This window comes from Dinoponera quadriceps, unplaced genomic scaffold, assembly GCF_001313825.1.
Source record: "Dinoponera quadriceps isolate SergipeBrazil2010 unplaced genomic scaffold, ASM131382v1 scaffold386, whole genome shotgun sequence".
Classification (NCBI taxonomy): Eukaryota; Metazoa; Arthropoda; class Insecta; order Hymenoptera; family Formicidae; genus Dinoponera; species Dinoponera quadriceps.
The window spans coordinates 382,994-410,085 of NW_014554505.1; the positions used below are offsets into that span (position 1 = coordinate 382,994).

The 27,092-nt window shown below is 48.6% G+C and overlaps 1 protein-coding gene across 7 annotated transcripts in view; it reads right to left on the bottom strand.

The window, feature by feature from the left end:
- LOC106751606 (MKL/myocardin-like protein 2) overlaps nucleotides 1-27,092 on the bottom strand; it is a 275,296-nt gene that overhangs the window by 88,200 nt on the left and 160,004 nt on the right. Inside the window, exon 1 of one of the 7 annotated variants that reach the window (XM_014632555.1) lies at nucleotides 17,085-17,100. The exons of the other annotated variants lie outside the window; for them this stretch is intronic. The gene's annotated coding sequence lies outside the window, so the exon portion shown is untranslated. Of the gene's footprint in view, nucleotides 1-17,084; nucleotides 17,101-27,092 lie in introns of those variants that run through there. 7 annotated transcript variants of the gene reach the window in all.

The window sequence follows — 27,092 nt, forward strand, 5'->3', positions numbered from 1 at the left end:
AAGGGGAAATATTTCATCAGCAAATCGGGTCGCTTTCAAATTTGCTATCTGCGTCTCGAGCCGAGCCGCAAGGGAGAGCGAGAGGGGGTAAAATGGCGTGAAAGAAGAAGAAGAAGAGAAGGAAAATCCGAGAGTATCCTGCACACGGCGGCGGGAAAAGACGGGGAATTTCACCTTAACCCAATAAATGATCGGCGGTTACCGCGAGGGAGAGCGGCATAAATGCTCAATCAGTATGCGCTCGCGAGCGAACGCGCGCGCTCGCGCACAGCGGCGGCGGACAATCCGCTGTAAATCACGCGCCGTGAATCATTCGCCGACATAAATCTAGTCGCGGTCCGATCAATACGCTCCTAACCGGTCCGGCACATTAGTTAAACCGCGGTGCTAGTCGTCGTTTACGGGACACATACGTCTCTCGCGCGCGCACGCAGGGTCCACCCGGGACGCGTCCCCCTCCTCCCTGTCCTCTTGAGCCGCCGGTGCCAGAAAAAGTATCGGCGATGCCGATGGCCTAATAGCGCCGATCCGGGGGAATCCACAGGGGAACGATACATCATCGGCAAGATCCGCGTCGCCGAGCGTTTATCGGACAGATCGGTGGACGTCGTCGCGATCTCCGGCTCGGGGTTAACGACACGAGCCCGATGTCGATGTCAACTGCGAGCTGTTATCGTTGTTATTGAGGTTTACGAGCAGCGCTCTGGGATGGATGCATAGATGAAATGAGAACGAAATGTGCAAATGAAATGAGAGTTATTCGGGTAAAATTTTCGTCTTGTCCTGTCGCGCAACTAAAGGATGTTTCTCGTTAATAGGTGATATTTTTCGGTCGTTCGATAAGTTCATAGGGATTTTTGACGACAAACTTACTGAATAGTTCAACACATTGTTGTAATATTCGAAGATAACGATATCAACACGAGGACGAGACCGGTAGCGAAAAAAACAAAGATCTAACGCACGTCTCTCTCTCTCTCTCTCTCTTTATATATCTATCCATCTATCTCTGTCGCAGGATGTACAATATATTCCGCGCGAGGAGAGATTCCGAATACGAAATGCATTCCTCGGAAGCGGCGACGGCCGGCGCGGCATCGACCGGCCGTCGAAATTCGGCCGAATAAATCTCGCGCTTCCCTCCGCCCTTTTTCCTTCCTTTGGTTCCTCCTCTCCCTCCACCGCACTCCAGTTGTACACGCAACGCATACGCGCACGTACACGACACGGACGCGCGCGCTCGAGGGAGCACGTGCGTGTTTCGCCCTTGCGTCTACCTCGAAGCCTCTGAGTCACTCTCGTCACAGGCTCCGCTGCACCGGTAGCCGCGAAAAACTGCACGCTGCACTTCGGGAATGTCGTCGGCATGTACAGGGTGTTCCCCTTCGCCACGACCGTCGTCGATACTCCCGGCAAGAACGATGCGTTAGCGCGAGCGGGTTCGCATCTCTCAGCTCTCTCTCTCTCTTTCTTTCCCTTCTCCCGCGAGTTTCTTCCTTTTTTCTCGCCATCCCCTTCGTGGAATCGCCGAAGAACGATCTTCCTCTTACCCGATGATCGTTACAACTCGCAGAGGAGTATCGCGCTTTGGATTATCGTTTATCGCTCCACTCTCGTGGAACTCGAGGGAAGCGAGCAACGACGTAGTATTTCAACTCGACAGAACGTCCCCCGATGAAAAAAGAGAGTCGAAAATAACGTCTCGACGTTTTAAACGGGAGAACTGGCACGAAATTGAACGCGGAAGCTGTTGAAAAAACAAAAAAAAAAGTAAAGATTCTTGTACCTCGCGTATTAATCCTAGCTCGTCACAAATTCAGTAGACCGCTGAACGTTCTTCGATTTTTCAGTTTCCACATGACGTACTATTTTTTTCTTAATTAAAGTACTAGCGTTAAAAATCTGGTCCCTGTTAAAATTTTTGTATTAAATTTTTAACACACCCCGTATATTAATTTAACACATTGTGTTTGTCTTATCTCAACATTTTGCGTTGCGCCGATATTCAATACGTGTAAGCGTAAAAATAATAAGTTTAAGGCCAGGTCAGGTTTTTCTCGACCTGGTGGTAGTAACTCGCGTATTAATTCCCAAACAAAAATACTTCGTCCTCGTGCTTCTCCTTGCAGCACGTGCGAGTTAGCATGCGTAAGATATGATAAATGCGCGACCAAGTGGAGTTATAAGACCGTGGTGAGGGCGGGGGATGGGGCATGGGGGAGGAGAATTTAATTTCGTTCCGTTTTATTGTGCTGCTCGAGTTAAACGTGTACGAGAGCGCGGCGGTCTCGCGCGCGCTCAGGCTGGAGAAAGGATTCGGGCGGAGGGCACGAGTACGAAGAAAACGGAGAGCAGCCGCTTCTCTCTTCCTCTCCTTCTCTCTCTTCCTCTTCCTCTCCAGGAGGAGGTTCTCTCACAATAGCCGTAAGCTTTGCCGCTCATTAGAGGCGAGGTCGTGGGTCACGTGGAACCGCCGCTTTGTACTTCGTTCCTGTATGTAAGTTACGTACAAACAATATTCCACGCACGGAGATCCTTTTTCCTCCTGGCTCTCGTACCGGGGGAGATCGTCTTACCGCGGCCCTCGTGCCGGCTCGTGCGATCCTCCCGTCTGGAAATCGACGACGTTAATCCGTGGCGTTAGCGGCGATTTTAACCGCGTGCGGTTACATCTCATATATCGCGTCTTCGATTTATCAGAACGATCATAACGAAATGAAGAAAAGAAAGAAGCAAGAGAGAGAAAAGGGGAGGAAAATATCTCTCGTTTATTTTTCGCGCGAACACAAATTGAAGTCGCGCGTTGAAGTATAATAAATGCGACGGCAACCGTCATCGTAGAGAACCGGAAAGGATTAAGGAACGAATCGCGGAACGTCGAGCGCGCGACTCGACGGCTCTTTCTTTCTCTCTCTTCCTCTCGAGTGGTGCAACCTTCCTCAAGGTTTACCGTGCGTCCACACGCGCGCGAGAGAGGAACCGGTCTCTCTTCCCTCGGTAGTACAAATATTACTGTAAGGACAATAATGACGCGTGAAACGCAAATTAATCGCGGAATGCGCCTTCGGACGTAGGACGCGCGCGCGTCTCGGTTATTTAACATCCCCGCCGGTCGTAAAGTTTTAATTGGAGTCGAGCGGGGCGCGTCGGCGCGAGGTCGATCCTGCGGAAGGGGCGAGGGTGAGAGGGGTAAGGTGGGCAGTATCAACGTCCGGGGTCCCGAAGAATCGCTCTAACGAGTACTCGCGCGCGCACTCAAGCGACTAATCAACGACACGACGAAGGTGGCGTCCGCTTCCTCTCTCCGAAGATCGGCGCGGACGCGCGCCTCGCCGTTGCCGCGCGAGACCGCGTTTACTACGGGGTGTCTCTTTGTTCTCGGGCGTCCCACACGACTCGCATTGAACCCCGTACGATTATAAATTGCCCTGAGAAGGAGAGAGAGAGGCTGTGCCGCATCGCGTCGGCCGGTATGCAGCCACTCGGAGGCACGCGAGAGACAACGCAGGTACGCATACACGCGCGCGGCCGCCGCGCGAAACACGCACGCGGGGAGACTTATTTACCGGAGGTACCGGGGGCCCACTTAACCCGTAACCCCCGGCTTCGTATATCTTGTCGACAATGCGTACCGATGGATTCAATACTCGCCGGCCCCGCCAACCCTCCTCCGCGCGACTTCCTCAATAAAATTCGCCCCGAGAAATATGGCGCGACGTCAATGGTAGCCTCTTAACGCGCTCGCTCGATCATTCTCTCTCTCTCTGTCTTTTTCCTTAAGTCACGTTTTCGATGGATGATATTTTTCCGTCAGAATTCACCCAGTTCCCGGATGATTGTTCGTCTATCGAAATCCGCGTATTTTGATGCGTGTATCTTTTGAGGTACGCATATAAAAGTGCTGTCGAATATTATATTGGAAAATATATAATTGATGTTAGGAAAGCGTGAAATAACATGCGAGAAATTGAGCAAGAGAAAATAAAGAGGAAATACCTCATCGGTTTTATAAAGTCTCCTGAGGCAGCATTTTTCGCAACTTAGTATTTTTCGAACTTAACATGTAATATTGAATTTATCGACCTTGAAATTTTGTGCCGATTTTGTTTAATTTCTGCAGTTGCGTCGATAATTCTTTATATTAGTTCCTGACCTGCCTTTCAATTTTCGTAACACTCATGTATGATCACGCGAAAATCCATATGCTGTTCGAGAAACAGTTTTTCAACGGCAGTTCAATTGTAATGTATGAATAAGCATATGTAAATAGTAGAAATCATTTTTTGCAGATTCCACACTTTTGCTATAATTTCTCAATAAAGCGTTTTGGATCCTATGTAACTCTACGTCTTCCGGTTCTTTTTCTACTTCATCCTCTCGCCATTCGTGACCACGACGTCCGCTCACGATTTCTCCAAAAACGTGTACTAATCATAAAAATATCGATGAAATTATCAATCCAGAAATACTAAAACCAATCGCGAGATTAACCTTAAAATAAGGATTTCCCAATACTGATTAATATCTGATCAATCTTTTCTTGCGCCGTCTCGTTCCACTTCGCCCTCTCGCCATTCCCAGCCTCGATATCCGTTCGTGATTTACCTCATTTACCATGTCGCGGGAATAAAATCGCAATTAATATCTGTTACAAGCATGAATTATTCATCATTCATCAATCCTAATTATCGCGGTAAACATCGCCCAAGATATGAAACAAATAGAATCGGCCGGAACGCCGGTCGCCGTCTCTCATGGAAGAGCGGAGTTCTCCGATTCCGCGGGACGACCCGCGGGAAAAGTCGTCCTTCCGCCGGGCTTGTTTCTTCATCGCGCGCTATCTCGGCGATCGCGTAGGCGGGACGCGCGAGCTCTCGATCGAGCGCGCGTCCGATCGAGCGGAGAGCGCTACCGATCCGGCCGGACGGATCAACGATACCATTGAGCGCCGCGATTTCTCTTTGGCGAAGGTAGCGCGCGATGATGGATCGTGGGTGGACGCGGCCGAGAGGTGATCGCACGGCAGGACTGCGATGGACGCGAGTCGAGAAACACGCGCGCGCTCGCTCTTAGGGCTTCGTGCGCCGCATCGTCGTCGTCGTAGCAACGGCCGGTGAAAGTCTCGCTCTCGGTCGTGCAGGATGATTGATGTCGTTGGCGTAGCCCGCTCCGACCGGACAACAAACCTCCCTTCACTTTGTCGCCGGCACGAATTTCGTTTCGTCGGGGTTTATCGATCGAACCTGCCGCTCGGGTACGCGTAACAGGTACGTTACCGTTTCGGGGCCGCGAGCGTTGCAAGGAGAAAAATTCCGAGCCGAAGACGACGAGAGTATGCACGAGTTCGAGGAGAAGGCCGGACCGCCGAAATCGCCCCGTGTCGCCGTGAATTTTCCTCGTGTCGACGCCCTTCGTATTCCTCGACGCGAAATGCCGTCTCTATAATCGGCCAGCGAGTGTCCTGCACTTGGCTCGCCGAGTATATAGTTGGGAATGACATCATCGACAATCTCCGGCATACACCTAGCGCGTAATCGGTGGGCGAAGGCGTATCAGCTGTGTCGTATCTTATTTCCGTCTTATTCCCTTATACCATCTCGAGCTCTCTCAGCGTGGATCGGCGAGAACGAGCGGGGAAGGAGGCACGGGAGCGGCTTCTTTCGCGAGAGGGTTGGAGAGAGAAGGCGAGAAAGAAAGAGAGAGATCTCGAAAGAGAGAGAGAGAGAGACGAGGAAAAGAGGGAAAAGGACGGTCGGCCGGCCGAGCGTTCTTACGCGAGCTGGAAAAGGACGGGAAGAGCTGTCGCGCGCCGCGCCGTGTGTAGGTCGCGTGTCGGCAGAACGAGCTTATGCCACGGCATAACTAGCCATGCGTGAGATGACGAACAGCCTCGTAGCGATTCGCTAATAGCCTGCTACCGGTGATATACCCATCGAGCTTATCCCCCGGCATCCTCGCGATATCCTCCGAACGCACGCGAGAAAAAATAGTGAGCGGACGGGTCGAGGCTGGGAACGGCGAGACGGCGAAGTGGAAACAGCCGGCGCGCAGGGACTGGTCGGACACTAAGCAATGCTGAAAATACTTTATTGAAAATTCTCGAAACTTTCCATCGATTTCATTTTCTCTCACAAAATCTCCCCCGAATAATCTGATAATAATGGTTTCGCGAGAAAATTGGTCAAAAATTTCGAATGGTTTCATTAAAATTCGGCGCAGTAGTTACAATCCGGCACGGCCGGGCATGCTTCGAAAGTCTTCCGGCGACTATTTCGCGAGAGCGGCGACACCTTCACTTCGGCACCTCTCCTCACACGCGATTTTCACGTAGCTTACCTCGATAAAATTTCACCGTACGCGCGTACAGATCCCGTAAAGAAGACGCGAAGAGCAGTTTCGTAGTGGGAGCACGCGGATTGAGCGATAAACGCATTCGCGCGCCACCACGCGAATGCGACCGCGCTGAATCCGAATCGGCCTCTTCGGCCGCCTCCCCCACCTCGAGCGGGATAGCCGGACTCTGGGGCTTTCATAAAAACTACACTACGCTGGTTTCGCGGCGACCCACGCGCGCGAGGTGTGACAAACAGCCTAACGGCGCCTCTCGATTGCGATCTCGTTTCGGCTTTGCTCTCCTCTCGCCAGCGCCGGCTACAAGATACACGACGCGCGCGCGTTCGTACCGCCCGGGAACCTTGTACAACACTCTCGTTACGCTCTGCCTTCGTCTTCGATTGCACGTTGCAAATGATAAATGGCAGGATGCGCGCCGAAGTAGTAAAAGCCGACTCGAGGCTGGAGACCGCCGCGCGCAATAATTTGCTACCGGCTTACCTCGCTCGCTCGCGCGCTCTCTCGCCCGTTCGCGCGTCCTTTTCATTAAACTTCCGAAACGCCGCCGATGCCCTCGCGGCTGTTATCCCGTATATTTACGGTAATTGAGCAGTGTAGGAATCGCTTCGGAAGTCGAGAGAAAGAGAGAGAGAGAGTGGAAGAGAAAATGAAAGAAAGAGAGAGAGAGAAAGAAGAAGAAGAAAAGGAGAGGAGAGAGAAAGAAGTCAGACGGTGACGAAGAGCACGCTAACCATTCGCTAATAACCCGCTGTCTACCGGACTCTCGACGGCCACCGTCTCGCTCGTCTCTTTTCCCGGATAATCCCGGATTTCGCCGGCCGGCCGTCGCACGTCGAGTTTCGCGTAATCGCGGACGAGCAAGCGCATCGGCGTAATGGCGCTAATGACGCGCGACGATCGGCTCGCTCGCGTTCCCTCCTCGTGTGCGCGCTCCCCGACGACGTTGTAAATCTCCCGTGAACATTCAGCGACGACGTCGCGCGCGATAGATACATTGATCGTTTCAAGTGGAGCGATACGACACAAACGGCTACCTCACCATCCTAGTAATCCCCTTTTGCCTCATCTCGCAATCTCGATCTTGCAAGTGGGAGAGCACTTCGCCTCGTTTCGTGGCAATTAACAACGACGGTGCAACCGGCGAAGAAATTTCATTGATTACGGGCGTTCGAGTAATAATGACCGCCAGCCGATATCGAAACGACCCTTTACACTTTCCCGGAGCTGTTCACGTCGCGGAGACCGAGGATCCCGGGATTCAGCCTGGGATTTTTTTCTCCTACACCCGGTAGATGCGCGTCAGACCGACGCGCGATGGCTCTTATACGGGGGTGGCGTGCGTGCTGTTGACCCGGCGTGGACCGGTTCGGGTCACTCCTTTTTTCTCCCTTCATCGGCGCTTTTTTCACTCGCCTCTCTTCTGCCCCCCCCCCTACCCCGTCTCGCCTTTCCTCACCGCTGCGTCGCGCACTCCACTCTCCTCCGCGAATCTTGGCAGATATAGCCAGATGTGACGTCACGCGTGAGGAGGCGTGATAGGCTATACGCGCGTGCATGTGTGGGCCCACGCGTGCCCCAGGTGTGTACCTGCCCCGCGAAACCCATCGAGCACTTCGCTAGAGTCGCGTAGAACCGAGATCTTTCGGCGATCTTTCTTTAACTGTGACATGTTAAGTCTGAGATGCCTTAACATGCATTTCCTCTCGCTTATCCCTTCATCGCTGTAAGAAGAATCTGATAACAAGCCGGTGCCAAGATTTGATTAAATAGTTTCAATTAAATTGCTTGGTTACTGCAACTAAATCACTTAGTACTATATATTATATATATAATATATGCTACAGTACAGTATATGGTTCTAAATGACTCGCAATAAAGAACAATTAAGTTGAAACTATTTAACCAAATCTTGATAATTGTTACCAAATTCTTCTTCCGGTGTTCGATATTTTATGCAAAACGCTGTATCCCACTCTTATTCCTTTATTGTTCAGAAAAGATAAATTGAATCCATGTGACTATTTACTATTATCAGCCTGCACTTAACAATTTATTTGTGGAATAAGGTTTACTTCACAGAAATACGGTTTATTTCTGAAATATGAGATTTATGTGTTAAATAAACCTTATAAATAAAAATAAACTTAATAAATGCAAATAATTCCAAAAAAAGACCAACAAATCATGATTTTACAATATTTTTCGATCTAGACCTGACACCCGTAATGTCTTCAGCGGCAAGATCGTGATGATATTGTTTTCAGGGTTAACGCGACGTCACGACGACGACGACGACATCGTGCGATTTCGAGTCTCACTGGGACTCCCCCGTGAGTTCCCAATTAACTTCCCGAAGGATCGCGAAGAAAGACATCGCGGCGACCAGCCAACGCTCGCCGTTCGCCGTGGTGGAGACATAATTAAGAAAGACGGGGCAGCGGGGAGGAGGGCGGGAGGGGGAGAATAAAAGGAAAGGCGGTGAGAGAAAAAGTTTCAGCGCGCGGTTGATACGAGAAGTCGCCGCGGGCGCGTAAGAAAGAACCCGCCCGACGATCGATATTGGCACGAGTCTGAGAATCGAGCGGTCGGCGCGCGGCGGCGGTATAAAATTGCTAATTTTATATCCTCCGAGGATCTCTCTCCCTCTCCTCGCGACAGCGCGCCGCGGATAAGAAGTGCCTAATTAATAATTCCGACGTATACGCCGGTTTCGTCGTTAAAATCGTGATCGGGGGCGAGCCTTTCTTCGACGAAGCTGCGCCTTCCACGAAGAACGCGCCGTTCCCCGGATATTCGCAGAGTCAGAACGATCGGAAGAGTTAGAGAGAGAGAGAGAAAGATAGAAAAAAAGAGAAATAACGGCGACAGAAGGGCGACAGGGATCGACGCACGCATAAAGCCTAGAAAGAAAGAACGGCATGCGAACGCGGCGGATTTCGATGTGCCGCGGGACAGGGAATGCCGCCGAAGGGAATGGAAAGAGGAATAATGAGAAAAATAATCGGGGAAACGATCGGATCGCAAAATCGGTGGCGCGAATCGACGCGCGGGTGTTTCGCGAAAACGCGATTAAAATGTATCGCGGGGGCGATCTCGGGAAAGAGAGAGATCGGAATCACGAGTGGCAGCATTTCCAAGTGTAAGATAACGAAATTGGCAAACCTCGGAGACATCGCCGCGGTGGGGCGCGATTATGCGTGCCGACTGCATAACCTGACGTAAATAACCTTAGCACGCGGTACAATTAGGTTACTGGTATTTTCTATTCGAACAGATTTGTTTCTGCGATAAAAGAAGAAAGAAGTATACGGCTCTCGAAGATAATTCTCTTCTCAAGAATATTATAAACTTTATCGCAGAAAAGGTAAATTCGACCGATCGAAATATAACTGAACCAAAGTTTTAATTTTAGTGTTTTAATTTAATATTCTTGATTAAAGTGTTAAACTTACTATTAAAAATGTATTTTGAGTAAATTCGAAGAACTTATACTCGCGGATTTATAAATTTATGAAACACTTGAAAAACAATATTTACTTGAACATAATACATGTATTTTTCTGTATGTGATATTCCATATTAATTTTCTTCAAATATCCCTCCGGACCTTGCAGGAATTTTTATCGTAAGTGTTGCGAAAAATACTCCCTCAATCAATAGTCGAATTGTTGCACTTTTTTTACAATGTACTACAGTGTACGTCCAAGTAATATTTATTAAATCCAAACAAAATAATCATTCTAATACACCTTAACAAATATTTACTTGAATGCAACAGTTTTTTCCTTTCGATGTAAACATTAACGCAGAACCATCACAATGATAGGTTGCCACATCGACACATCGTTAACGTTTCTATGAATAATTAACAGGTAATAAACCAATAATGCGTTCGATTAGAAAATCTTAAAAACCCAGTTGCATTACATGATAAGGCTATCGAGCCGGCCAACGTAGATTGATAAAAGGCGCACGGTGTTAGGTAACTAACGGCACGGTAGATACGATTACAATAGGGAAAGGGAGAGGGTGGAAGAAGGGGAGAAACCTAGGAGCTCCGTAAAGTCGTTGCTCGAGGAACGCGCACACGCGAGTATTTTGGATACGTCAAGAAGCACGCGGAGAGAAGAGCCGTCTTCGGCCAGCTCGCAACTTACGGCTGCATTAATTACCTCGTAAGTTACACCCACGAGACGCGGGAATCTCTGGCAGTCCCTACGGGTGGTTCCTCTCTTCTCTCTCTTCCACTGCTTAAATCGCCGTACAATTAAGCGCCTCTTTTTAGGAGCCGAGGACCACGCAGCCGGACAAACGGAATGACTTAAGACCGACGCAGCGTTTACGAATAAGAATAACGAGCGTCCTTTTGTGAAGCATCATGCGCGACCAGCGCGGCTTTTCATAACTATTGTAAACAAGCGTTTAAAGCGATGATTAATATCACATTGTGCTCTATTCGTTTCCGAATAGCCGTTCATTGATCACACGACGCAAGAATCCCCGAGAACACGTCGCACGTATCTCTCTCTCTCTCTCTCTCTGACGGAGAAAGACGGTTTCTGAAAAAACCAGTAGCTACGATTAAAAAATAAACCTTCGGAAAGAGGAGTGGCGACTTGCAATTTCGTACCACCCCGTGAAATTGCAGTAACGCGAGCGATCTCTTCTTCGAGGTATTCACAGAAAAATGCTGTTTCACAAGCGATACTTTTAATATTCTCTTAAAACCTCTTGCTGCGAAATTTCATTCGGAAACTAAAATGACTCGCCGTATCAGTCGGAATTCTAGTGATCTCTCATTCACAAAGTGCATTCATTCTTCGTTCTGAAGAGTCGAATGAATTCCTTCACTCAAAGTTGAAAAGTATATCCGACGTATTCTATTATTATTATAAGAAACACTCTAATCGATAACTGTTTAACAGTATCAAAGATAAATTCACTTTAATCAATTAAAACATTCACCCACGCAGAATAAAAAGGCACGCTGAGCTCGAGTGTGACATTCACTCTTCCGATACCGAATAGCAGTGTCTTCATTTTTTTCTTCCCGTTTTCAGCGAGATTTCGGGAAATTTAGAGAGTTGCTTTTCTAACTTTGTGCGTGGCGGGCTTACATTAAAAAGGAATCCGGACGGAGACCATCTCATTGCCGCGGCATTTGCGCCCTACAACGAGGCGCCCTTAACGTCAACCGACGACGACGGTAAGTATATTTCTCTCTCTTCTCCTCTTGCCGTCCTCGTGGCGGCGTATAATCGTCCGCGCGAGTCGCGGGGCAACAACGAGGGCACGCGGCGGCGGCAGCAAATGAGAGTCGCGGCACGAGCTTGGCCGTGAAATCGTGGATTTCATTCCCGGGACCCGGGGATTTCAGAATCCACGAAGAAGACGGACGTCTCAATCGCCGTCGCGGAACGTCCGCGGTGGTCGACAATGGCGGCCAATCGCATATATATCCCCGGTGAGTCGGTGTTCACGCCTGCTAATCACCCGGAGTTCAGGGCTCGTACGAGGGTGATTAATGGATCGGGACCGAGTCCCAGGTACCGCGGGACAAAGTTACGAGCGAACCTACCGCAGCCCTATATCAATCCTGATTTCCTGAGGCTGCTTTCACAAAGGAGCCCTTCTTCTTCTTCTCCCTCGTCTTCTCCTCCTCCTTCTTCTTCTCTTCAACCTCCACCTCATCCTCCACCCACCTCTCCTTCCTCATGCCGGATTCCCCGGGTACAATACAATGAACCTTGAGGCATGCATCACCCTGTCTCGATTATTCGCTCGCCGGCATCCAACCAAATTATATTAAAATCTGCGCCGCATAGCCGGCGGAGACCACCGCTCTCTTCGCGGGCGAAAGCGGATTTCTGCGCGACCGCGGGAATTTCGAGACGTCCGCGGAGACTCGATTCACGAGAAAGAGAGAGAGAGAGAGAGAGAGAGAAAGATAAAAACTTTTATTAATCATTCTAAGGCAAGCCCTTTGCGAACGCTACAAGATGAGTTCGTGAATTAACAGAATTGAAAGAAAATTGATTATTAGCAATAAAACTAATAATAAAAAGAAAAAAGAAATATATAAATTGTAATAACGTAGAATTTTCTAATAACGCTATAATAATATAAAATAGTGTACAAAAGATATATTTTATTAACGGAAAGACGGTTTATGAATCTTAAATAGTTGAAAAGCCTGGATTTAAATTACCGGATTGAGTCGGAAATTCTAATCTTAGGAGGGAGTGAGTTTAAAAAAATGACAGCTGAAGTCTAGAACGAGTTCTGAAGAGTGGAGATGCGACATGCAAGAAGTAGAAAACAACCGTGGCGATTTCTCAGAGAGAAAGAGAGAGAGAGAAGAGCAAGGGAGATAATTGCTCCCTTTTCCCTCGTCATCGGGTTCAACCGGGGGCGATCTGTCGCGAAATCGCTTCAAATTGCGATAAATTCCACCGACAAGCGTGAAACACCTCTCCCTCCCACCGGTTTAACACAGTCTTTTCCGAAGTTCGACACGACCCATCGTCTTCTACGGATACTTAGCAGTTTTAATTGAAACGCGCCTCGTTACACGCGATCCGGGGCGCGGTGGGACGTTCCCGAATATTTCGAGCGTGTAATCGCCTCGTTCGCCTCGCGGCGCCGCCGCCGCCGGAACGCGTAATATTCGTGTTCCGCGCGACTTTACAAGGAATTCTGGGGATGCCGATGCAGCGGCGAAGGATCCAGGAATCCGAGCGATCCCGCCTGAAATTTCTACGGTAGATACGCCAAGTGGGTCGTGGAGAGGAATTTTTCGCGCTCGCCCGTTCGCTCGCTCGCGCGCGTGCCTCGAGCGTGTACCCGCGCTCGGACGGCGTCGAGTTGCCTCGAGGAGAAAACATCACTACTCGTACCCAGAGAGAGAGAGAGAGAGAGAGAGGAGAGCGGAGGGAGAGGAAAGGAAGAGCAAGAGCAAGAGAAACGTACTAACGGAGAAATCCGCGAGAGAGGTCCTTCATTAGCATCGATCGGCGATCGTGGCGTGGGAGAGATTGTTTATCTTGCGGCGCGCGAGGATATTCCGCCGGGGCCTCGCGATATTCCTGAATCTCGGCGCGAGTTTACCGCCGTCGTAACTTGCCGAGGTTAAGGTACCGTCCGAGGCCTTCGCCGCCGCCAACACACCACCGCCAACATCACTACTACCAGCACCGTCGTCGTCATCATCGTCGTCGTCCACGTCTTCCTCGAGACTCTTTCAACGCACTTCTGTAGCACTTTGCCACGGCCGCGACTTCGGCTCCTTATCTCGTTTCACGCGTGCGTTCGCGGTACACACGCCTATGGCTGCACTCCTCAGCCGTGCTGGTAAACGCGGCCGTATGTGTGTTTTGTGGTAGTAATATTGAGTCGTCAAGAGACACCCACACGCTCCGCGGCTGCGAGACGGTGGGAGCCGGAAAGGGCTGCAGGGATGAAGCGGGACGTAGGAGAGAAGGAGAAAGGAAGAGAGAGAGAGAGAGAGGATCGCGCGCCTCGTGGAAAACGTACGTCCGATAAATCTTCCTTCGCGCGACGTATAATTAGCCCGGCTCCGCTTTCCCTTCCTTCCCTCGCGAGCGCGAACGCGTTCTCTCTTTCATTTCCGAGCGTTTTTCTTCTTCTTCTTCTTCTTCTTCGTCGTCGTCGTTTTCTTCTTCGTTTTCGTTCACAGCCTCGCGCATTTCGGGTTTCGCGTTGCAGCACCGTCGACGACCGCCGAAAAGAGACGTAACCTCGCTGCATGAGGAGAAAAAACTCGCCGTAGAATCTCCCAGAGGGGCGGGATGCAAACGAGTGTGCAAAATAAATCAATAATCTTCTCGGTTCGTTTCTTTTTCATTTTCAATTCCGTAAGTGCGATGGAGATTATCAATATTTATTGATCGGCACGACAATACGCTCCCGTGGAAGCGTTGTTCACGAATTCGCGAAGAGAAGTGCATTCAAAGATTCTTAACTCTGACTATAATGTTAGGCCTATGAAGCTTACACGCGCTTTCTTTTGCTTACTCCTTCCATATTTTTGTATAAAACGCTATACATACCATACTCCTATTTCTCTATTACTTAGAAAAAAAATTGGGTCCATTCGACCACCGCTATTATCAGTCTGATGCAATGAGATAATTGGTTTCCTTACCGGCAACCAGTCTCTCTATAAATGCGATAAATAAAAATTGATAATAAGCTTGACCCTCGCAAGGAAACGGCGGAGTGGCAGAACGCGAGCGAAAAGGTGGGGTCATAAGCGACCCTGATACATAAATATACATCCTGTTTAATTAAAGCAAGAAAAGAGCACAAAAATCATATGAAACAATATTAGCAGAAATATATTTTCAAAAATACAATAATAATAATATATAATAAAATCTTACTAGGGTATAAAAATGATCTCTACCTTTCCTTGCGAGGGTTAATAAATGTAAGTAACTTGTAAGAAACTAAATAAAAATGCAAGAAAAACCACGATTTTGTCATGATGCGGGCCTGGGAGACCCATGGTGTTATCTCGGCATCACGATCGCGGGTGTTACTCTCAGGGTTAAGTATAACTTCCAACGCCACCGAAACTCTCATTTTCGGTGAGTCAGTTCAGCCGCCGTTCCTGGCACGTCTACATGCGAAATTGTTTTACAACTTGGTAATTTCCCAAAAAGATCAAAGTGCGTGCACGTCGGCGGGCGAACACGAGCCGGTACGGACTGGGCAACCGGATAACACCANTCGCCGATGTGTATCGGCCGATCTAAACGGTCGGAGGCCCCCCTGAGAAACACGAGCACCAATGTTTACCCTCGCAGGTATGCTAGACGCGGCGATTGAGCTGTCACGTTCTAGATTACATTTGTCATAAGGCATAAAACCGTCCCTCGTGTCTTAATCTACGATCGGCTGCGCTCAAAGAGCGGCGTTACGGCGTGCGCGCGCGGCACGGTTACGTTTATCTGACACTCGACACTCGTCCCGTGAATAGATTTCACACGAGACCCTCCTAGATTGATCGTTTTCGTCCGTTTCAGCCGTCGCCATCGAGCCGAGTTGCCGCACGGCGTCGTATTAATTCTCCAACAAAGTGAATCCGTACAACACATATCTGCCTCGTTAATCTGAATATACGCGCGCGCGCGCGCGTAATGCCTCATCGCGCGGCCTTTAACGCCTCGCTAGTACGGCGCGTGTAAATACAACGGAATAGATCGCCTCGCGCCACGGGTCTCTCGATAGAAAGTTTGCGCGAGTCAAGGAGAAAAGATTCTACTCGCGGAGTAAGAGCGGGGATTGAATCGAGAATGAAAAAAGGCTCGAAACTATGAATCACGACGAGGGCAGACGGATCGACACGGAGGGATTCGCCTCGGTCAAAAGTCGGAGAAAGAGAGAGAAAGAGAGAGAGCCGCAAGAAGAAAAATAAAGTATCATTTGTAAGAAATCAATTTGAGCAATTTTTATCCTTTCTCGCACACTGACTCGCGTCAAGATGCGACGATAATAAAGATAGATGAAGCCGATCGCGGGAAGTATAAATCGACGCACGACTTTTTACCTGGGCGCGGCGCTCGTACGCAGAGAAAAAGATTTCTCAGGTTCGAATAAAATCTCTTCAATTAAAACAAATTTCTCATCTTTTGGGATGGAGCAAACAAACGAGTGTTCGATTCAAAAAACAAGATCGTTCGGCTTCTCTCAAACAATAACTATCTTTACGTCGAATAACATACCTCCTTTATATTTTCATCCAAACATTAAAATGATTGTTACAAATAATAAATTATTCGAACGAAATATGTTAGAAAAATATCGAAGAATTTCTTTCTGCGTTTCGGTGGAACAATATTTAACACACAATGAAAGGAATGTTTCTTTTAAGAAATATCATTTCTCTTAAATAATACTATTTTTTTTTCCACCAAACAACATGGTTTACTTTAATGAAGCAACATTTTCACTCAAAATCGCATTTAACGTTAATTATGTTGTCTACATTGTACAAGCCTAAGAATCGAACAAATACGTGTACCAAATTCAAAGAAGCCTTTTTCTCTGTATACGTCAGTACCCGATCAGTCGTGGGTTAAAAGTCCAGTCTCCTATGACCCGTCCGTTCTAGCCGACGTGCGAGTACAAATACAAATCGAATTAAATTACAAAGAGCGAATCAAGCGTCAGTCAGACGGGACGTCGTGGACGTCGCGTCACGAGAGAGGCGACGGACAGAACGCGATTTGCGAACGTCATTCGGTCGAATCGACGCGCGGAGGAGACGACGGGGTGTCGCAATCGGGTCGTCGTTAATCGCGAATGCGCTCATTGCGAAGCGGTATAACGTCGCACCGTCCCGACGTTCTCCGACCGTCCATTGCCGATGGAAATTAAACTGTGCGGGTCCCTCCGACGGCGATTACATTATATGCCGATCATCGATTAGAAGCTCGATTTAAATTGGCACATACCGCAATCCCCCCCGTGTCCGGGATCTCGCGAGAGCGCGCGGCATCTTAATCATCGCCGTGACACTATTGTACTTGCAAACGCGCTTGTTCGCACTTCCGCGGATAGCTATTAATTCGCCGGCGATGATTAATGATTTGGTGGCGCGAACTCGATTTTCGCGGCGGACGACTCAATGCATGATCGATACGCGGCCGAGAGGTTCATCGCGCCGGCGAAGAAGACGATCAAAAAGAGAGAGACGCGCTACTCACCCGTCACCGATCTTGCTCTCTCCCTCTCCCTCCCTCACTCCTCTCTCTTTCTCTGGGAATATTGGTATCTCGGGCGATTAGAATTCTCCCGGTCTTCGTCGATCGCAAGGTAACCGAACGTCACAAGGAAATAATTACAAACTTACACTTCTCTCTCTCTCTCTCTATCTCTCTCACGCCACACGGCTTGTGCCCGACGCGAGTGAATAATAATTGTCGCAACGACGAGTTACCGCGGCACCGAGCACGCTCGCAAAAGAACTTCACCGCGGAGGGAACGGGAGAATCGAGTGTGTCGGAGCCGGCCGCGCGCGGCGCGACGCTAAACGATCATTACCAAAGAGAATCGATTCGTTCGCCGCGCGGAAGAAATGAAGTTACAGCCCCGGAGATCCTGCCGAGTCGTAAAACGCGTTACTCGCTGGGGACGATCGATGAAAATCGAATGTGAGGGTATTGCGAAAGAGAGAAGGAGAAAAAGAGAAAGAGAGAGACAGACGGCGGTTGTAATGCGCAGAGTCGCCGTTTATGCGAACACGTCGAATAACATTCCGGACGTTTCGAGCTCGCATAAATCCGTGGAAACGCGCGGCCGACGTATCTCGCCCACGACATGTCCATAATTGCGGCGATACGGCCAATCGGCGTGCGCCGATCCATCTCCGGAGGCCATCTCGCACGGCGAAACGAAAAATAGAGGAAGGGAAAAAAAACAGACACGCAGGCAAGCCGGCGCGCGACGCACGCAAAAGAAGGCGAGAACGCGTCCACGCGCGACCACGATCTCCGCACTTTCCAACGTTCGTTTTCGCCCACGATGTTCCCCTTCGTAATCGCCGATAAACTGTAGCACCGCGTCATCGCCCGAGTATTCCGTCAAACTTGAATATTAATCGCGCGCGATTTCGTATGTAATCCGGCTGTGTCAACTGCGCAGATCCGCTTAGAATTAATCGTGAATCGCTAAGGCGAGGGAGGGAGCGAGCGGTCGATCGGTCGGCTTTGTTTGCCGCGAACGCGAGTGTGCGGGATCGCGATCTTGTGACATTCTTGCGATCTCGATACGTACACGCGTGGAGGAGGACGAACGAAATCGACGATCTTGATTCTAACGACCGATTTTTCGCTCAAGAGAGCAACACACGCAATTTTGACGTTGAAGAAACATCATAAGTTCCTCAAGTCTACATCACGAAGAAATAGTAAAAATCGTGGTTTTTCGCGTTTCTTTTTTAATTACTTACGTTTATTACCAATTGTCAATTTTATAATTATAAGTTTATTACCAATTTTTATTTGTTGTCTTTGTAAACTGGTTGCCGACAGAAAACCAGTCGTCTCATTAAATCAGACTGATAATAGCAGTGGTGTCGTGGACTCTACTTTTTTCCAAATAATAAAAGAACAACGTTTGCACAAAACGTGGAAGAGGGGGGAAACGAAAGAAAACGCGTATAGGCCTCGTAGATCTAACATGTTATTGTCAGGGTTAATTCGAGACGCAATTTTCGCCAGTGAAAAATGGCGTAGGAAACTGTTTCGAATAAAGGTAGGTTGACTGCGTGTGAATTGGTAAAAAGAAAAATATTCATTATTAAAATTGAATTAAATTCTAGGATTCTTACGATACTTACAATTTACGAGGCGGTTTGATTTTCCTTTGTTTCCTTTTTTTACGGGAGCAAACGTGGATAATCTGAAGAAGCGGGTGAGAGAGGTAGAAAATCACGTCTCGTTAGCGGCTCGTTAGAACGCGCGATAACTCCTCTGCCGACGTCGCGAAAGAAGCTCCTAACCTTCGGATAAGCGAGCGGATAAGCCACCGTAGCGCGGTCAAGCTATTTTAAGAATAATACCTGGCAATACCTGGCGCGTCTCTCTCCGTGGCGCTCTTAAAGGATAATCACTTTTACTCTCCGTCTCGCGAAACCGCGCGGAATGAAGTAATTCACGCCGACGTGTTCGTAAGCGCGATCCCGCAGCAAAATATACACCTCGCTTTCGACACCCGATATAATTCGTTCGCAAGGAGATCGCAAAAAATACGTGCGCTTTTATCAGAGTATATTGAGAAAGAGAGAAAATAAGTGGACTCGTCGGTTCATCCGCGGCAGGTACGCGATGTAAACAAGTTTCGCGAGAAACTTTCCACGAGCCGCACATACCGACGCGTCCGGATTAACGGAGTGTCGACGAAGTGTCCTCCTTATAATTCACAGGGGCGGGCAAGAGAGTTACGCGGCTGGAGAAGAATCCTCCCCCCCCCCCTACCCGGAGTAAATTCGAAAAGGTCATTTTCGCGCCCGAGCCGTCGAACGGTGGCAAATTACGTCCGAGCGATTTCACGGCGGCGGCCGCTTAAATGTCGGTCGCCGACTGACAGCCTAACGATCACGTGGCCGAATTGATGACTACCGTTACCTTAATCACAGGTCGGCAATCCCGGCTAACAAGTTAAGGATCGGGCCCGCGTATAGTCACGCGTTGCGGCTACACGAGCCATCGATCAGAGAGAGAGCGCAGCCCGAGTTACCTCCTCGCGATTTCGTACGTCGCGCCGATTTCTGCGTGTCCGATACATTGCTGCGCGTACACCGGCGCGTAACCAAAATACACCCGACTACATCACCGGTAACGATCGGAGCTTGTCGCGGAAACAGGTGTTAAAAAGCGGCCTCTCAGTGCCGAGCTTCAGCGAGCAAGCCGCGTTCTGCTCAAACAACAGAGAATTTTCTTACTTTTTGCATCGCCGAATCGTATTCCCGTAACCTTCAATGTTTCGCCGGTGATTAAACCCACACGGGAAATGTAATCGAAACTTATACGGTAGACGAAAAAAGTAACTCACTTTCCGCGAATGAATGGGGACCAGATGAGAACTCGACGACGAGAAGTAACATCTCGGTTGTAAATGTTTGTGTAAACGTTCATCTGCATTAAAGCTTGGTTGAGATAACTGAGAGCATACTGAGAAAACCAGTTTGGTTGCATTAGCCGAAAAGCAGGCAATCAAGCGTGATTTGGTTGAAGTAAACAATTTGATTCTTATAACCGAACTTACAGCAGTTGTGCTCAAAGTGTTGGTCATTTGCTTCAATACAGAGATATCAATCACTTTTTTTTCCCGATTCTTTGCTATCTCTTGATAAAAACATTAATAAAAATTGCTTTATCAAACGGAAGATTGTTCGAGTTTTTAAAAAGGTAGAATTAATATTTTTTTGTTATCGACGCGAGCTCAGTATCACAGCGCTTCTTTACTGTTTATCCGAGATTCGTTTTCAAAATGGAAATTTCTTTCTTTTCATAAACTGGCCGATATGCCTCTTATTTGTAGGGAAGCTAGACGGCCAACACTTCGATAATTGTTGTAATAATTGTTGTAAATAATTCACTGTCAAAACGGTTCATTTGCGGATATGGGTTTAACGGCAGAAATTACTTGATTTCTTCACCCTTAATGCGACCGCAATTTTCGCGATCTCCGTGATGGAAGGTCGCACGAACTTTTCCTCGCCCTGTATCCCGCTCCTTCCCACCTATGCGCAGTCAGGATCTTCTCGAGAGTCTTAAGAATATCATACCTCGAGATCAAGCGGATGTCTCCCATGAGTCGGATTCTCGTTGCGTCGCTAATGCTGTCGTTAACGTGTCGCGTTTCGAAAGATTGCGTACACGCGGCTCGCCGCGGCGGCGGTCGTGTCGTCGCGTATTACGCTCGGCGGCGTTTGTCCGACGTGATCGGCGCAAACGAGGAGATACGTTCCCGTCCGCTCGCACGGCGTGTTTATCTGCGATCTCGCCGATCGTTCGTAAAGGCGCGTCTTTGTACGGCTTGAGGGTTCGATCGTTCTTAGCGTTCTCAAGCCGCCGAGCTTCTACAACGTTGCGCACGATCGACGTCGCCGCGGCTTCATAGTTTCGACGACGACGACGATGCCCGTTGACGATGCCGGAGCCGCGTATCCTGCAGAGCGGAACAGACCGCCGGCCTTTACGTCTCCGTCGATGTCGTTTTGCAATTGCGCATGACGTCACGAGGACGAGAGAGACTGGTGGGGCGACTTTCGCGTGTAAACTCATCCCTCGATTTTGCGCCTCGACGCGATCCCGCTGGATGGTGTCGTTACGTCTGACTTCCTTTCCGAGGATTTCAAGCTTCGAGAAAGAGAGAGAGAGAGAGAGAGAGAGAGAGAGAGATAAATTTTTATACAATATTCATATAGAAAATTTCTTGGGATCTAATTGAGATCCCAGTCCGATTTTCCGAGACAATTCTGGATTCTATCCAGGCAGAACAAATTTCTAAAAGACGTCTTAAAGATGCCTCTGAAAGACGTGGTATTTTTTTATGTCTTTTAAACATTTTTAACTTTTTTTAAAATTTCTTCTATTTGAGTGGTTGGGAAATGTATGCAGGTTCTGCTTAGAAGTGCGTAATGTTTCCAACATACGATTCTGAGTGAGAAACATAAATAGATGCTATTCGGTAATTCCTAACGTTTTTTCCAAAGATTCTTTCCGTTTTCTATTTTACACTACATCAGCGTCATGGAAAAGAGGCTTTATCCCCTTATTTGGGATAAAAATAGGATTTCCAATCGGTATCATTTTGACGAGGCCTTCTAATCGGAATCTACACTACATATAGAAAAATCTGGAAAAATTTCTATTCCTCTAACAGGAAGACAAATTAACTCTTACTTTTGTATCCATCTACTCTCTTTTCACTTCAGGAGATTTCACCTCAAGACATTTCGAGAGTCACGTACGTTACTTCATACAATTTTTGCACCGCGGGATACGAGCTCGCCCGAGCAGAATCATCTACGCTAATCGGGGGGGGNGGGGGGGGGGGGGGGGACCGGCACGACGCGAAATCGCGCTCGCTTTCGCGAGATCGAACAATTAAGGTCTCCGTTCGCGGGTCCAAAGGAAAGGACGCGAATCGTACCCGGTGCCTCGGGTAATTCTTCCCCCTCCCCCTCCCCCTTTCATTCCCTCGCTCGTCGATCGGCGACGTTGGTTGCACAATGGTGCTTGTAAGCGCGCGGAGGAGGCTCGACTACGAAAACGTCGGGGGACGCGAGGAGATCCATCAATCCGAGGCCGGTCAGCGTGTATCGGCGGGACGAGAGTATCGATCGTATCGATCCGGCGCGCTTGTCGAGGCGCGTAGGTACGCGCGAGTCCGACGAAAGTATCGGGATTCCTGTCTGCTCTCCGCTTGACCACCAGAGGCGATTCCCGCCGTCTTCTTCCTCGCGCGCCGCTTCTTCTCCTCCTTCTTCTTCGCCGCGGATCCAGCTCCGGTTCGCGGACGCGATCGAGATCGCGAGCCAGCGACGGCTTTCCCACGACCTTCCGCGCTCGGCTTCTCGAGCAATCCGCGATGATAACCAGCCGCTCTTATCAACGCGAGATTCAAAACATCGGGCTCTCTCGGTCGAATGTTCCGACGAATCTCCGCTCGCCGATCGTTCGTTGAGTTTCTCATCGCGACCGAACGATCGAGACCGATCCTTCCGGAGGACTCATGCATTCGCAATTGAGTCGCTCGTGAAATTCGATTATTAGCGGCGCGCCGAGATTAATTGTCAATAGCGTGGCGCGTGATAAAGCAAAGAAAACATCGTCATTTATCCCGCGCCGTTATCTCGCGTAGAATCGCACGCTCCGCGCGGATATGAAGCCATAGATTATTCGCCGTGCTTTTTATCGCGGCGATCGGCGTTCTTCTTCCGATCGGGCCGCATCCTCGGAGAGGATGCGCGATACCTCCTCGATCGAACTCCTCTCTCTCTCTCGTGAGCGCGTCCTTCTTCGAGAACCGCGCGCTGCGATATTAACCCATTAACGTTTATAAATCGTCGCCGAACGGAGCGTGAGTTGCCTGCAGAGTACGTTCCGCGACGCGCATTTCCAATGCCGAATATCACGTGGCCGATACCCGCGCCGATACCGGTCAGGGGTGGACCGACTACCGAAAAATTTAGACTCGAGGAACTGCGAGAGCAGAGTGTGCCGATCGATTGCGTTATTTTATATTTTATATTATGTGATATTTAACGATGTCACAGTCATGAATGATGTACGTATGATCATCATACGACGTATCAGCCCCAATATATTATAGTATATTCCATACTATGGAATTATATTAATATATTTGTTAATAAATAATATGAGCTATACTAATTAGCTACTTTAATTAACTTATACAAATTATCTCACACAAATTAACTGTAATTATATTTATATATTAAATATTAATATACATATTATAATGCAAAAGGTATCGATTAAAATATTTATATTATGCATTTCAAAATTCCTTATAACAGAGCTCTCGTCGCTCGACTAAGTTTTCTACTCGCGACTGTCTCTAACGTTATTCGCGAAAAGCGTTTGAAGGAAGCAACCAACAGGTCGCAAGTTGGCGGGACAAAATGAACGGAACTAATTATGATTAATATTTTTATTTGTTGCTCGTTTGTTGCTAAAAAGTTATTAAAGGAAAAAATTTGTTGCTCTATTATTTTATTTTTTTTATGAAGTTCCGCCAAAGGAAGAGTTCATTTTGTTCTGTTAACTTATGAGACATGCCCACCGCACACACACAGGTGGCCCGCTAATTTTTCACAGATCCGTCCCTGTTCCTCGAAGAAGTGGTTGTTAGAAGGAAAGGAAGAAGGAAAAGAGGAGGAAGAAAGACGTCTGAAGGGGGAGCACGTAAGAAGGTGGAAGAGACCATGTCACGTCTGCGGAACCGCTGCGGAAATGTGCGCTCGTGACCCGCCGGGTGTCACGTGCCGCGGTGTCGTGCCTCGAGGGCGATTATTTCCCTTTCGCCTTCTGATTACGTTTATAAGCGGCGTTACCCGTCGCGAATGGCCGTGCGAGATTACGAGGATTTCTGCGGGCTCTGCGTCTCCGCGAAGAGTTCGGCTCGCGTTGCGACGTAAAAATATCACATTTATCACGCGGAAGAAAAAATTAGTATCAATTCAAGATTCATATTCTCATGCATAAACAAAAATATACGATCTTATACAAAGATAAAACTTGCTCTATTTACATGAAGAAATTTTATACTCCACTAAAAATATTATATTCTTGTTATTCAACTATCATTCATACGAATTGAGAGGAAAAAATATTGGAAGAGAAAGAACGATGTATTCAAACTAAGAATTGCATCAGTTTGAATATATCGTCCTATCTACCTATTATTTTTTTCTCTCTATTAATAAAAAAATTATTCTTGAATAAGAAGGATATAATATCTTTAGAATTTCTTCATGTAAGCGAGTTTTATCTCCATATAAAAATTCGTATTTTTGCTTGTATATGAGAATATGAATCTTGGATCGATACTAATTTTATTTCCGTGCACAGCGAGCTTCAGCGAGCTTCAGCGGCCACGTGTACACGCAGGCGGACTAACCACCTCCTCTCGGCTTCCTCCGGGCCGGCTACTTTGACAAACGTGTGTTTATATCGTAACGACGCGGTTACACCATGCGCGCATGTCGTCGATGATGACGCGTCGCAACGAGAGAGGATGACGTCGCGAGACCTCGCCGTAGAAGAGGACGCGCGTCCGCCGACGTGGCGCGGCGCGGAGTCGTCGTAATTAATACGTTGCCGGAAAATACGCTCTTACTTTACTTGCGTCGGATAAAATGAATTATCACCGACAATTATTATCGAGTGAAATACGACAGGAGGGGTCAGGCCGCGAGGTGAGGCGCGTGACAGCCAACAATTATTCCTAATGCGCGCCTCTAAGCGGCGTCCGGGACGCGCGAGCTCGCTCGCTCGCGAGGAAGACGCGCGTAACACAACGTAACGTAACGGAGCGAGAGAAAGGCCGTAATTATTATCCCCCCCGAGCGGCTTTTCAATCGAATCGAAGATTATTCGGCGAAAGACACTGGTCTCTGTGGTTGATCGTCTCGCTTCGAGTCGCTGAGGGAGAAACGCGCGGCATTCGTCTGTAATAATATCGATAATAATAGGACCGAGAGATCGAACGGTCGAGAAAGAGAGACGGAAGAAAGAAACCAAGGCGGAACGACGGGCGACGAATTTCCGAGCGACGTGATTAATTATTATCCGGCATCCGCGCGGATTAATTAGTGGATCCGACGAGCGAGACGTCGAATGCCAAGAGGATGTCGATGACGACGACGGCGTCTGAGAAGAAGAAGAGAGGAGAGCTTAGCCGCACTACGGGATGTTATTAATCGATCACAGACAGGTACTAATTGTGCTTCTATCGCATCGGGAAACGAGCCGGGCGCGAGCGCCGCGTTCTACGAGTCAAAGAGCCTCGGCGATTCACTGATTTACGGGTCCCGCCGGTTTCCGAGACGCTAAACGACGTCGGGTCGCGCCCTAGTGTTCCGCCCCGGACGGGGGTTGTTTACGGCGAGCTGGAGAGTATCGCCATGTTCCTTTCATCTGCTTCCGTCCTCGGCACCCTCGATCAACGGAAGTCGACGGCGAACTGACGCGGTCAGAATCACCGGGTACTCGCAAATCACCTTGCCGGCTCTTCGGCGGTGTGAAAGAAACCCGAGAAACTTTCTGATCGGTTATCTGCCCTCGCAGGAGACGCGATCGAGAGAGGAAGAGAGAGAAAGAGAGGGAGGCATAGCGTCGGAGACATCGCGAGTAATACCCGCCGGCCGGAGGATGATTCCGGCGCGCTCGGGAGGAGTCCCGATAACGTCAGCGAAATTACAAAGTAACGAAGAAGTTCCATTCGACGTGTGTAATGGGCCGGCGCGGCGCTTTCGCGCCGCACCGCGCGCGGCCGATCCGCTGTAACGGATATAACGGCCGCCGTGTAACGCCGCTCTTAAAGATAATGAGCGGTGTGATTGATCGTAAAAGTAATGACCATCGAAGCTCACCCGGCGCGGCTCGCGCGAAAAAAAACGAGTTGCCTGTGTTTCGCTCGCCCGCCCGCTTCGCCGATTTCGAAAACTCCGCGGGAGGCGGCGGGCGGTTTCTTCGTGCGCGTTGCGCTCCGTTTCATCCGCCGCGCCGTGCTGTCCGCCGAGATTACAAGTCGCCCGATAACACTTTTACACGTGTGTTTTTCACGGAGGAAGAGAGAGAGAGAGAGAGAAAGATGAATAGAGGAGAGGAGAAAAGCGATTCAGCGGGCGCAACGATCGGTGAAATTACTCGCGAAAGTGTCGCTCGCGAAGAGATGTCTGCCGGAATATTTACGGAGTGTCCGATGAGGAAAAGACTGAAAAAGAGAGAATCCTGGCGTGTGGAGTTCCGTATCGGTAGGAGTGACATCGATGTTTGACATCGGAATTGCTATCGAAACTTAACGTCGACCATTGATAAATACCGATTCGGTAACATCGATATTTTGTCGACATGGATGTTTTTATCCAAAAATATATTCTTTTATTACACATGTGTAATTTTCTTTTTATTTAGTATGCGAGTATATTTTCAATGACTTGTCGCCTGAACGACCACTTGGTGACTACGTAAGTACAAAGATAATTCGGATGATTTCATCATTTCGCCTTGGGATTAGTATAAAAAGGCAAATGTGGAAGATAAGATATCGATAAAATATTGACGCAAAAACATCGATGTATCGGTACTTACTCATTAATAATTTTTTGCAAAATCTTAGTATAGAAGTGTTCGAATTTCTATGGACGAAAAGCTTTCCTTGAGTGCGGTCGCGCGGACATTTCTCCGACGGACGAGGGTCGTACGGGAGAGAAGTAAAGAGAGAGAGAGAAAGAGAGCGTGCGTGTGGCGTTTACATAGATTAAATTAATTTTCAAGATGCCGCGATCTTAACGGCATCTTAAGTGGCGATAATGAGTGACGGAGGCGGGAGGAGTGTCCGGAGCGCGACAGACATTTCGTCGGGAGTGAGCGCGCTCGATTAGGAGGGGTTTGAAAAAAAAGAAACGACGCCGGCACCTTTGAAGATCGCGTGCGGCACTCAGGTTAAGCGACGTT